The sequence below is a fragment of the Sycon ciliatum genome, chromosome 13 (genome assembly GCF_964019385.1).
Source record: "Sycon ciliatum chromosome 13, ocSycCili1.1, whole genome shotgun sequence".
NCBI classification, from domain to species: Eukaryota; Metazoa; Porifera; class Calcarea; order Leucosolenida; family Sycettidae; genus Sycon; species Sycon ciliatum.
Genome location: NC_088655.1, coordinates 20173907 through 20187826, shown reverse-complemented (window position 1 = coordinate 20187826; position 13920 = coordinate 20173907). Strand labels below are relative to the sequence as shown.

Below are 13920 nucleotides of genomic sequence, written 5' to 3'. Positions count from 1 at the left end.
AATGCAGCAACTCTCTCTCTCTCTCTCTCTCTCTCTCTCACACACACACACATGCACACACACACACACACACACATACACACACACACACACACACACACACACACACACACACATACAAAAAGTGCACATGTGGTGGTGGTGGTGGTGGTGTGTGTGTGTGTGTGTGTGTGTGGGTATGTAAGAATTTCAATACTGCCTATGAAAACTTGTCACAAAATTTAGTGCCCAGTTTTCTATGCTTCCCGCAGTTTGAACACTCGGTCAATGCTTTGGTCTGATATAAAAATGATTGTTCAACATACACATTATACACCTTCCCAGTTTGTATCAGTATAAATTCACCTTCAAGACGGTCTTTCACAATGCTGATCATTTCATCGTAGCGCGTTTTAAAACCCATCACCTTGACAACGTCACAGAGTTTCAGATATGTTTCCATCTCTCCGGCAGCAATCATATAGATCAGCTTTCGATTGTGCTGAGACGGTCCTTCATTCTTGTTTATTCTTTCTAGCGTCCTAATGGATTCGAAATCTAACAAGTCCTTCCGTTGCGCAATGTTGCGAAATCGATCCGGGTCCAAATCGTTCATCCACACCAGGACGCTATTGACGAACGTACCACTATGGAATGGATTGTCTGCGTAGAATGCCGCAATATCATGCACACGCAGACATCCATGTACCCACACACCCACACAAGCACACACACACACACACACACACACACACACACACACAAACAAACACATGCACACACGCACACACGCACGCGTGCGCACGCCCACACACACACACACACACTCGCACACACGTGTACGTACACACACACACACACACACACACACGCACACACATGCACACATAGTTGATCTCTCGTTGATATCAGCCATGCAAGAACTTGGTCAGGAGAGGTTAGATTGACCTGTACATGATATAAACACCTCAACGCCCTGCCAGTTGCAGCAAGACTATAAATACTGCATAGGCAGAAAATGTCGTCGGTCAATAATTTCGTCAACTCCAAAGAAAGGGAGTTCGTCCGGTTGTAAATTTCGTCCATGGATTATAATAAAAGTGTATTGAAAAGCTGGACAAATCAACATCAGTCCGGCATTTAATTTAGTCCAAAAGCTCCTTGGACGAAAAAGACGAAATTAAATTTCAGACGAATATTTTTGCTTCTACAGTAAATTACCGTAGAATCCCGCGGAAAAGCCCATGGGCTTATCTGTTTCACAAGGACATTTTGGTGGGCTTATACAAGAACATGGGCTTATACACGGGCATGGGCTTATACGCCGACATCTAAGTTGCGCTATCGAAAAGTATCAAGGTAGTGAGAAGTACATTGCTGAAAACCACTGTGCAAACAAAAACAACCGATGATTGTGCTGAAATGTACGAAAAAAACTATAATGTGCATGTAGTACGTACCTGTACATGTACATGTACATACATGGTATGGCCAAGAGTCCATAATTGATGGACTCTCGGTATGACCTAGGCTATAGGCCCATGAAGCTTTGTGATGTTCGAACTTTCCCTGGGCTTATGCGCGGGCAGGGGCTTTTACGCGGGTGGGCTTATCCGCGGGATTCTATGGTATAACATCCCAAGAGTGTGCAACTCTGCATATGGGATGTCCGATGGCGAAAATTCACATCAGTTTCTCAGGTACGTTTTGTACTACGTACAGATGAAGGATAGCATGCGCGCAATCCGAATATCTGCCATGATCATGCTCGGGATTCGCATACGCACAGTGAGTTTCTGTCAGAGAATGTTTTTCATTACTCCGCTGCTCGTGAAAAACGGGCTGGAAACGTATGACTGCGACACTGCACCGCGTGATGTGAGTTTTCGCCGTCGGCGAACCCAATAGAAAGGATATCAGCAGTTGCACACTCTTGGGGGCTTATATTATACTCTTGGTTTCAGCTGTGAGTGTCCTTCAAATAATCTACCACATCATGCAGGTGGCACAGGGAATGGTCAGCGAGACGTCATGTCGCCTGCATGCACTATGTCTCACCCCCTATTGCTTCAAAATTCTGACCAAAATTTGAGCCCATGAGCACTTGAAGAAAAATCATACCATGGGAAAGCATAATTCAGTCTCTGCCCTATTTTCTCAAAACCCAGTACAGGTGGAATCCCACCCAGGAAAATACTTCTAATTATCCGGACACTCTAATTATCCAAACATGAACCCACAAGACAATAAGTATGTCAAAACGCTCTCATGGTCACGCAAAGTTGCACTATGGACCTTAGACACAGATTTCATGGATACTGAACTGACCGGCACAGCCTGCTCAACTGAACTGACCACACGGTACAGTGTACAGTGAACTTCGAATTACACTTTGCCAACTTCGAATTATCAGCACAAATCCTATGCATTTTCTATGTAAGTGGAACCCGTAGGACTTCTAATGAACCGGACGTGTCCAGTTCGAGGTTCAAATTATCAGAAATTGTTATGTGGGAATCGTATTGATAGAAATCGGTCCTGGAAAACTTCTACTTCGAAGTAATAACTAAGCGCTATGTTCGAATTAAGCCATATTCGAATTATGAGGATTCCACCTGTACATGTGTTACAGTGTGTAAGGATGCTGAGAGAGTGTACAAGAGACAACCACTATGGCGTACAGACTTCACCGTAATCTGAAGAAGGGCAGAGGCTTCCCGGAGCTTCGTCTCTGAAATAAGGCATTCATTGTTGCAAGTGCCGAAAAAACGTCGTGATATAACGGAACTGGTTCGGATGTCCAGCGCTACGGTAACGGGTGTGTCCACCCGAATTCCTTATTTGTGGATAGTTTAGCGCACTGATAGAGCTTGGCTATCGTTACGGTGTTGCGACACACACTCACCATCCATATTTGGGATAAGAACAACAATGTCCCCAATCGCTGTCAACAGTATCACCGATCACTGCAGCGTGGGTAGTTCCTGCTGATGCTGATGTCCCACCTGACACACATCAGTGGCCACCAGGACTCTAGCAGAGCACAATCTTGCTATCCTGATGCACACAACAGCATCATCACACACACACACACACACACACACACACACACACACACACACACACACACACACACACCACACACCACACACACACACACCACACACACCACACACACCACACACACCACACACACACACACACACACACACACACACACACACACACACACACACACACACACACACACACACACACACACACACCACACACCACACACACACACACCACACACACCACACACACCACACACACACACACACACACACACACACACACACACACACACACACACACACACACACACACACACACACACACATTCAGTCCAGTGCTTACAGGTTTGGGGTTGCTCGATGCAATGCACAAGTACGCAGCCCAGTGTCTGCAGAGTGCAGGTCTGGGGTTGCACAGCGCCCTGATTCAGCAGCGCACAGCACAATTACAGCATGAATGAATTATTAATTTTGTGTTTCTCAATCTTAAAGTCAGTACTCCAAGTAAGGGTAACATGAATGCAACTAAGTTGAACTAACGTGTCCCCCACCCCCACCTCACCGCATAAATTGACTTGAGGCCAACAATGAAGCTCTGCTTACAGGGGCATAGCCAGGATAGTGATCAAGGGGGGTGCCACGACTTTCCCCACACAAAAGTACATGCACTTATGTTGGTCCTTTTAAGTTTCATGCACATTATTCTATCCGTGAAATAGGGCTTGAAAGTGATGACGTCAAAACGGCCAGGGAGTAGTAAGTTGACATCAGATTTCTATTTTTGGATCCACTAAGGTGTGACTGTGCTATTGCCTAAGTATGTGGGTGCATAGCAACCCACTCATGGCGCATGCAGGTGTGACTTTTATTTCGCCACCAGTTGTAACCCCGCCCCCAGTAGCCAAATCAGTCAGTTTCACTGGCTACATCACCATGCTGTGGGTAAGACCGCTTGAAATGTGCTTGGATCCATACAAAAACTGGATCCAAGTGGATCCAGTTTTTGAATTTTTGAAATTGTTGCTATGCTGTGACGTAGCACTTTCAAGCCCTATGGGGGGGGGGGGGGAGCAAAATTCACCCCTACAAAAAAATTTGACGCTGAAAATCAATCAGTGAATGGCAAATCTCCAACCAGGGAGTAGTAATTATTATGATATTTTACTACTCCCTGCTTCCAACTAATGATGGACAAAGTCCTGGATGCTGCTTTCTCCAGAATTATCACACTCTCCATCGAACTTTTAAAGTGGGATTTCTCGAGCCATGTTTGATAGTGCATCCTTGATCAAACCTACACTAAGTTATTCCCCACAAAAACTCAAACTGCGCTTCAACATTACTTTCACTCTTCTGCTGCTGTACCCACACTTGCAACACTTGAAAGAAACTGTGCCTTTCCGGGCCACAACCTCCATCAAGACCAATAAACAGCCAGAACTACATTATACAAAACATAGCGAGAGTAAACTGCTATATCTGACGTGTGCTTTCCGTCCATAGACCGCGTTGCTACTTCCTTGCTTCCACCAATGGCGTGTTTGTATGATTCCTTACTTCAAACAAAACATGTGGAGTGCGATGCAAATCATGCGCTGAGCCTGCTGAGGCCGGATGTGACACTGCACAACAGCAGGCACGAAGCGGAGTTCCCTTGACTAGAAATTTCATTGCAAAATGGCCAATCATGACATGAGACAAAAATTAATAGTCCACTGCATGTGGATTGGTTTCAGATACATTGTACTTGCAGGTCTAGACCAGGGAGTAGTACCTACTACTTCCTGGTCTGAACAGGGATGGCTACAGTGTGCGATGTGCAGAGTGGCACGCATGTGATCAGCGGTCTGCGTATACTATACTGTAATACTATGGTCTCTCTCTCTCTCGAACCAGCAGTGAAACAAGATCGAAATTTTTGAGGGGGGTTCTTTGGCACCCAAAGCACCCCCCCCCCCCTGCCTACGCCCCTGGTACAACTGTACTGTAGTAGTACTACTGTACTGTAGTAGTAGACAGAGTGACTCTACGCCATAGTAGATCTACTCTATCAGGCTAATATACACTGTAGCCTTTGTGTAGGCTACAGTACAGCCGAGGCTACACTACTCTACAGTCTACAGTCTACAGTGCATTATATTATTTTTTTATTTTTTTAATGACTGTAAAATTATTTACAGTCTACAGTGTAGTAGATCTACTACTGTACTATCGCATTTCCCCATAAGTTAGTACGTTCTAACTTTCGAACTTAGCAGCCACATGAGTAGATCTACTAACTTTCGGGGGTGGTACTATCTTTCGGGGACTACGGGGTAAGGCTGTGTTTACATGAGAAATTTAAACCCGGGTCGAGTTCAGCCCGGGTTGAAAGTCTGTACGATAGACAAAAGAGGTGAGCTTTTACATGAAGACAGTTGACCCGGGTCAAATACTGATATGCCGCCAAAAGTCCACTTCTACAGTCCTGTATGGTCACGTGAATCCGTTCGCGCGAAATTTGCATCTGCAGTGCCGTTCAAACCTGGCGCGAGATACGCACAGAAGTACGTTTGTACGATTTTCTAGACCCGGGTTGATTTCAACCCTCCCCTTGGGGGCAACCCTCCCCTTGGGGGGAGGATTGAAATCAACCCGGGGCGAAATTTCAACCCGGGTCAAGCGCAATACGCCATGTAAACGCGCCATTCATTTTGTGTACATGGCCATATGGCGGGTTGAAATCTGACCTGGGTCGAACTCAACCCGGATTGAAACGCTTCATGTAAACACAGCCTCAACCACACGCAGTGGGAAGCCTACACAACTCTAGTGTCCGTGCATATGATGTATGTACTGTACGGTGTCTGTACATGTAGGACGGGTACGAACTTACTATCTTTCGGGGGGAACTGTCTTTCGGGGTGATAACCTCGGCAGTGGAAAGTGTATTTTTTATAGGGGGTACTAAGTCATTGGGGAGAACTAACTTACGGGGAAATGCGGTAGTGCCGTAGTGCCAGTGCCCAGTGGGCCGTGTAGTAGATCTACATGTGCAGTGCTGGCAACTGAAATCCGACCCCCTGAGCTCACATCACCCACCGCTCATCGCCGCTCAGGGGGTCGGATTTCAGTTGCCTGCACTGTACCTCCGCATAGAATCTGTACTCAACGACTTACGTAGTCGTTGATGGAGACAGGCGCTATGCTGTGATCGCGAGACTTCACTCGTCTCAAGTCTTGACTTCCAAGACTCGAGAAGAACGGTGATTATTAAAAAAATTCCTTGATTATCATGGGGATTGTAGATCTATCTACATGTATAACCTTTTTACAAGTTCTTGCGCATTTCGGACGATCGCAAGGCTCTACCTTCTGGAAGCCGGATAATTGGACCGTGGTCAAGTCCTTGAACGCGGAACAGCTGTAGGACGACGACGATAACGCCTGTGGATCAGCGAGCACGGTTTTAGGTACGCTGCCGCGAATTGTTCCTCCACTTTGGCATCGTGTGTCGCCTTGTAGGTCTGCATTCGTCATTCTAGCTCGTCGTCCGACGGAGTGCACAGTGCGTGCACTAAAAATAAAACATCAGCCATTCGAGTTTCGGAACTACGAGTCTGGTCGGCAATTGGCAGGTGGTAAGTAGTCATGATGTGCGAATTGTAAAATTGTTGTATATTATAACCATTCAAAATTATTTAGCAGAGTGGACACCACTATCTAATATCGGTACGTAACGAGTTACGTTGCGAGCCAGACACCAGACACTTGTAAACGGGGTTGGGATCCATTATCTGGCCCAATCGGAAGCCCAGTGATTTACAGTTTCCTTCCTCACACGGGACAAACTTACTTCAACGAGTTTTCACGTGCAGTTGGAGTTGAAATGGCAGAATGGCTGAAATATCGTTAGTCCACTGTTTCTTTCTGCTGCCACAGATGGATGTGCATGTGCACGTATGTGTGTGTGGGTGGGGGGGGGGGGGGCGTGTTTGCATGTGTACGGGTGTGATTGAACTGAGCCGGGTGTTATATGGTTATCGCTCGTGCTCACCGGCCCACGGCTAGGGCCATTGTTGAAGACAGGCTGAACCTGAGAGTGTTGTTGCATGGTTCAGTGTGCAGCATCTGCATCTTGGTGTGTGTACACAGGGGCGTACCTGGTCACCCTTTTAGAGGGGTGCACGGCCGCATATGTGTAGGATGGCTGGTGTATGTCATTCATGGTCATTATGTGCATGCTGAAACTAGGTCGACATTTTTAGGGGGGGGGGTGCACCGTCATCATGACGTTATCATGTTCAAGCTCTACGCCTGGGCATAGTCTTACTGACATGCAGGAATATGACTCAGAAGTAGCGAGAAAATCAGCGGGAATATGAACCAGCTAATACTGCTAAAACTAGAGTCCATGACGGAGAGTGTTGGACTATGATCATGGGTCAATGCAGGGCACGCTGCCTTTGTAATTCAACTTTCTCACGTCCCGCCTAGCACTCGTGCACTGGAATTGACTGTCCCCGATGGCAGCACAACTTGTTTTCGCTTGGGCCATCCGATTACCAACACAATCAACATAAATTTCAGGGGAAATGCATCGATTTGTGAATTAGGGTTCAGCGTGAAAGACGATTTGACGTCGATTTGACGTCGGTTCGAATGACATATCTCTCGCTTGTATACAGTGAACCATGCTTACCAAATCGCCAATTGCATGATCCACGTTGCCATAGCGACCAGCGCAGTCATGACGCACATTCCACTTAGCTCCACGAGAGAGACGGTCAATCACATCAGGATTTTGTAATTTTCAATTGTCTTATTGTATTCACAATGGAAGCGGAATGTGCACCATCACTGCTTTGGTCGCTATGGCAACGTGCATCATACAAGAACTCTCCAACGAGATAGTGAGCCTATCTGTGGGATCCTACGGTAGAATACAGCATCTCTTATGCTAGAGTGCCCAATACAAGCGTGTACAGTCCTGCTCACTGAAATCCAGTCGTGAACTCTCAAGTTTGCGCCTTGCACCATTTCACAGCCCCTAGTGTTCACACGTCTAGGTCCATGGAACGCCCGGCGTGTACTTGAGTGACGCGACTGGATTTCATTGAGCAACCCTGTACAGTCAATTTTGCGTATAACGATACTCGGCCGGGCATCAAAAAAGTGTACTTATTCGCGAAGTGTCGTTATACCCGAAGTCTCATTATACAGTCAACTTGGCTAATAACGACTGCGGATATAACGACTGCGGATATAACGACTGCGGATATAACGACTGCGGATATAACGACTGCGGATATAACGACTGCGGATATAACGACTGCGGATATAACGACTGCAGATATAACGACTGCGGATATAACGACTGCGGATATAACGACAATTCGCGAATAACGACAGACTCTCCATGTCCAGAGCGAAGTCCCATCCAACTGTAATACATATAATGAGACTTCGGGTATAACGACACTTCGCAAATAAGGACACTTTTTTGATGCCCCGCCGAATGTCGTTATAAGCGAAGTTGACTGTATGTATACAGGTAGAATGGACTTTGCTCTGGGCATGAAAAGTCTGTCGCTATTCGCGAATTGTCGTTATATCCGTAGTCGTTGTTAGCGAAGTTGACTGAACATGCATGTAGAGTCTGAGAGTTCAGGAGAGTAGTGCATTCTGTGCTTGTACCACGTTTAGGCGAGACCAAAAAAATACTTCCTCCGCGTCATCGAAATTGTCGCAGTTTGACCAGTGACTTGTCACTTGTTACTGACAACTCCATAAGCTAAACCATTCAAAACTTATTACACAGGATGATAGTCTGAAGACTAGAGTAACGTTCCAGGACAGTTGGACTGAAAGTTTTCATGCAGAGATGAAGTCCTCGTCGTCGCTGATGTCAATGGACGCAAAAATATCGTTCCGAAATATTTCAAGGAAGGTTGAAAGTCGGTCGCACCTCATCTCAAACGCTTTGACTTTCTCCACAGGACAAGAGCTGCTATGCTTGTCGTCTGCTAGCTCTGGATGATTTCTACTTCACCACCAACGAAGCCTAGTAAGAATACACGATCGTTGCGAGGTCGGTTGATTACCGTCGGCGGTATCACCTCGATCTTGAAATGAACTTTTTTTAGCCGTGGCATGACCATTTATTTTAGCTGTGTGGTCACAGCTCATGCAGGTAAGTGTTCTATCATGTCCAGCGCGCCCTCTTTTTCAGCATCACTGGTACGGCACCTGCGCGTGCATCACTAGCACTACGTGTAGAGTCTACACGGCTCTTGCAGGTACAATCATGTATTGAGTGTCTCAGCCAGAGCGACAAATTTTATCGCTGTTGCATGCATTTAGTTTGCTGACCCCTCGATGTTTCACCAAGCGCTGCCACCCGTTCCACGAAGTCATTCTCACCCCAGCTAAGGTAAAACAGTGATGAGGCTTGAGTGAATGGCCATAAGCACGAGAAATGTGCAGGCTGCAACACCTGACTGATCTCAGCGAGTCGAAATTACCATCGCAGCAACATCAGCGAAGAAATTGCGTCTAGTTCAAAAATTTCAGCTTCCAATAACAGAAAATAGAACTTTGCCGTCACCCATTACTGATGACTATCGCCTATGTCCGATTCCTTGCCTCTGGTACGAGTGCTGGTGAGTAAATACCCCGTTTTATATCAAAAGTCAAGCTGCGACGGTTTCGATGACGCGGAGGAAGTAGAGGCTCCCGCACCAAAATCGACCCAAAGCCAATTTTTTTGGAACAGTTCATACATGTACAGTACTGATCGTGTGAGTAGATCTGTGACGTGGAGTCACACAAACCCGAGCTTGTACGACTCCCTGATGTACAGATCAGGGCCATCGTTGGCCGAAATATAGAAAAATAATTGAACGGGTAAGCCACGTACCTGTTGTCTGTAAAAGAATTGAATAAAAATTATCCGAAAATGCTGTAAAAAAAGTTCAACATGTCATGCACACATGTACTCATGTACATGTACATATTGAATCATTCATGGGAAAAAAATACAAAATTAAATTCGCCCGCCCGCACCAATTTCACATGGGTCCTGCCTGGGAATCTCCATTTTATTTTGGTCTCGCCTTACATACGCATTTTGGGCTAGCACCCAGACAACTTAGCGTGTCCAGATCTAACATGCCTCTTAGGGACCAATGGAAATATTTACTGGGCTTTGTACTGAGACATTAGACATGGTTAGCATTTTAGTATTTTACCGTTCACGCTATTTTCGATGGTCGGCCTGTAGAGGGCAAGTCTACTGTTTTTTTTTTGTGTTTTTTCGAGACACGGTTAGGGACCATCGCAAAAGTTCGCAGAAGCCCCCGAAACGAAGACCGTTAGTTTCGGGCCTGACCCCCCTCCCTCCCCCCTCAAACGAAACGACAGTCACAATATGGGCTTCATTATTTCACTTGGATGCTCACACATAATAATTATTATATTATACTACACAGCAGGGGTTCATAAACCCTATATGAACCCCTGCTAGTACTAGTACTAGCAAGAGTCCATAAACCACGCGTTTTATGGACTCTTGGTACTAGACTACACACAGTGTACAGGCAGCCAGCTACGCGACACGCGCAGTTGCATGAATGGACTACGCGTCCTGACAAGCGATTTACGCCGGCTGTGATGGCATGCTAATCTATATCAGCTCCTACATGTCGTCAATACTTTTTTGAATTGAAGCCCGGTTTGCGATTTTCGACACCGACTCCCTCCCCCCCCCCCCCCCCCCCCCCCCAAACGTATGCTCTTCGTTCCAGGGGCTTCTGCGAACTTTTGCGATGGTCCCTAATAGCAGTTCGGCTTCTGAGTCCTCACTCCTGATACAACGATCGCCTTGTGACGTAATCAGTCGGGGAGATGTCCTATCTAGGACATCGCACTCTGAATGAGTCTGATTGGTTACCTGTCCCAGAGTTGTCATGGAAGCGTCGGTCGCGCACACGCGATGAAAAGAAGTGCTGTGTGAGCATTTCTGAATGTATGTGGAGGATGCACGATTGTAATGGCGATGGATTTCTTTCCGAATTGGTCAAGTTTGAGGGAATAGGCGGAGAATATCAGACATCGGCGGGGATTGAGGTAGTGTATATTCGATTCGCCATCGAATACCCGACCGAATGGCCGTTTCCGTTTGGGGATTTCATGTGGGGTTTCTCGTAGCCACGCGGCACTTCTTTGGAAACGATTGGTTCGATGTTTGGCCTTTGGCATGTTTCTTCCAGGGAGGAGTACTACTCCCTGGTTTCTTCACGCCCCGTGCGTTCATTTCGCCCCAAACCTGGCCATGCAGAGGAGGAAGACGAGGCAGCAGGCGCTAGGCCCGTAAAATACTGCCTGGAAGATATTATTTGGCCGAAGCTTGCTGTTGGCGTTTTTGATTTCTTGGATACGACAGCTCTTGGCTAAAACTGGACCTTGGACGGTCTTTCTTGGATATCAACCCAGGACGTGGTGGTCATGGACGTATCGCCATCGCTTTCAGCCAGATCCTTCTGCTGCCTGAAACCAATGGCGAAAGTAAAAACTTTATCGCAGCAGCAGCTACTGCTCTGGTGAAAGTGCGAACACAAATTGCTTCGCCAATCCTCTTGTGCACTTGCAATTATTATTTTCAATGCGACCAAAACGATTCGCTTGCCAGTTCCTTTGTCCAGGCGTACTCCACAACGAGGAGAATAAATTCGTGAAGGCAAGAGGCAAGATACGAATCTCGACTCGCTTGAGGCAAGCCGCCAGGAGAACGACAACTCTTTACTTTTGAGACGAAAGGCCTTCGTTGCGTTTGTTTTGAGTGCGACATGTTCATCTTCCTCGGACGCGACACAAAGTTTTGAGTCACGTGTCACGATTACTATGGGAACAGCATAGCATGTATGCTGGGGCATGCTGGGTTCCGTGATGTCCTATCTAGGACATCTCCAGGACTGGTAATCCTAGTTGGAATCTTACCGTTTCGTTCTCCCGCTAAACAGAGCTTTCAATCGTCGAAATGGTACCAAACCGACGGTATTTTGGGTGTTGGGTACGAGCACCGTTGGATCTAGCGCGTGAACGGTAAAATGCCATGTCTACACACACAAAAACGGTATAGGCCGACCGTCGAAAATAGCGTGAACGGTAAAATGCTAACCATGTCTCTTAGAAGTAAAACGGTAGAAACAGTTGTGTCGCCACAACGCGTCTGAATCAATACGCATTACGTCCACAGCGATCATCCCGTTGGGGGATAACAGTACATGATGCCATGAATGAAACTCACCTAGTCCTTCGAGATCCGATGGGACGGCTGCTCAGGTACAAGTATTCGGACAAATTTCCTGTTGCGGGATGCGACTGCCAGCACCCGCGGTTTCCTGCGCCCAAACGCCCTAGCACGAGGCGTCCGCACGCATAGATTCTCTTCACCGAGCTGTTTGCAGTGCACGACATCAAAATACAATCACAACGAAGGGGAGAAAACATCGACCTACACTCCAACGCAAGCGGCGACTAACTTCGGAAATGCACCATTCACACGATTCATTCCCTTGGGTAGACCAACACATTCTCAAACACAGGTGATTCTGAACCCATGGCAGGGTCAAAATATTGATGGTCAAAATGACAATTCATTCAATCACTATTCTTGTGGCGAAGCCAACCGGAACGTACATTTGAAAACAACCATTGCGTCGCCAAATATAATTAATGAAGCCATTAGGAGTGTGCTAGCTTCACATCAACCCACAGCCGAAGGGTGAGAAACGGGGAAGGAAGAACGCATCCGATCGTGCTTACCGCTGTTTCAAACCAAGCTGGGCTAGACTGCGAGATTCCAACGGCGTACTTGAGTCACCGAACGAGGTTAGAAAAAAACTTGTCTGCTGAAAGACGGTGCACGAAACTTCAAAGTCGAAAGGATTTTCGGAAGGTGGTCAACTCTTCTCTCTACCTTTTTCAGCTGCCTCCTCGACCGCTGCACTTGATCTGAGTACCAAATTACATGAGGACACCGCAGTAGCATGACATTGTACTACTACTACAGACTGTCAGTAGGCTGTAGCATGCAGTGTACATTGTAGGTGAGCTAGCTGCTTGGTGGCGCTTCGTCCGCTGGTGGGAGGTGGCGGGGGGGGGGGGGGGGGGGGGTTGTGTGTAGGGCTCAAACGATTAGTCCGATTAAAGGGGAATTTAAGGCAAAAATTAAAATTTCACCAGTTGTAGTCTTCGGGGTGCTGAGTCGAATGGTCGTGGTCCGAGGAAGCTGAGACGCTCCCTTCCTACTTGAATCCCAATCGAACTCGCGCACTTCCACCGAAACTGGGTGACTGCGCCCTACGAGATGGGGATTTGTATGCAAAATGTCACTAAAAGCGCCATTTCGTTCTTATAAAAGCACGGATGACCGCGATTGGCCCATATGTTGTAGTCTTTTGGACGCTGAGTCGACTGGTTTTGGTCCGAAAAGGCTGCGATGCAGCGTTCCTCCTTTATTCCCAATCGAACATGGTTGAAGAAGCGGTCACGTGCTCCTGCGTACGCCAGTCACCTGGTCACCGTGCCTGCAGGGTACAACTTACTAGCCTGTTTGACCTTTTTTGGGTGCAGTCCTGTCACTCGAGTTGAACTCGAGTTGAACCTTGGTGTGAAAGTTGTCACCTGCTGGCGTGGTGACCAGGTGATTTGGGCACCCAGGAGCACGTGACCACTTGTTCAACCATGTTCGATTGGGAATAAAGGAGGAACGCTGCATCGCAGCCTTTTCGGACCAACCCCAGTCGACTCAGCGTCCAAAAGACTACAACATATGGGCCAATCGCGGTCATCCGTGCTTTTATAAGAACGAAATGGCGCTTTTAGTGACATTTTGCATACAAAT

At 47.0% G+C, this 13920-nt stretch overlaps 1 long non-coding RNA gene across 1 annotated transcript; it reads right to left on the bottom strand.

The window, feature by feature from the left end:
- Nucleotides 1-224: 224 nt before the first annotated feature.
- On the bottom strand, nucleotides 225-13032 carry LOC135829790 (uncharacterized). The gene is made up of 4 exons (XR_010555920.1): nucleotides 12840-13032; nucleotides 12322-12471; nucleotides 2885-3036; nucleotides 225-642 (listed from the first exon to the last, which is right to left on the bottom strand). It is a non-coding gene; the product is annotated as an uncharacterized LOC135829790 (long non-coding RNA).
- Between the last annotated feature and the right edge of the window lie 888 nt (nucleotides 13033-13920).